The sequence below is a fragment of the Odontomachus brunneus genome, unplaced genomic scaffold (assembly GCF_010583005.1).
Source record: "Odontomachus brunneus isolate Ranch 3 - 2012 unplaced genomic scaffold, Obru_v1 Obru_scaffold_192, whole genome shotgun sequence".
NCBI lineage: Eukaryota > Metazoa > Arthropoda > Insecta > Hymenoptera > Formicidae > Odontomachus > Odontomachus brunneus.
In genome coordinates, this window is record NW_022639642.1 from 35,136 (window position 1) to 35,395 (window position 260).

The following is a 260-nucleotide window of genomic DNA, read 5'->3' on the forward strand; positions in this document are numbered from 1 at the left end:
TTACTGTTCATAAAAATCAAGGGCTGAGCTTGCAAAATGTCAATGTCAAAATGCTTGCTGTCATGGATATAGGTAACTTTGTATTTAATTGTGGCCAGGTATATGTTGCATTATCTATAGAACCTCTATAGAAGGACTGCATTTGATTAACTATGATTCTTCGTCAGTTAAAGCTAATGAGGAGGCTATTATTGAGTATAATCGCTTAAAAAAGGTACATAAAGCAAAAACAGCATTGATTACTGTTTCTAAGAAGAAAC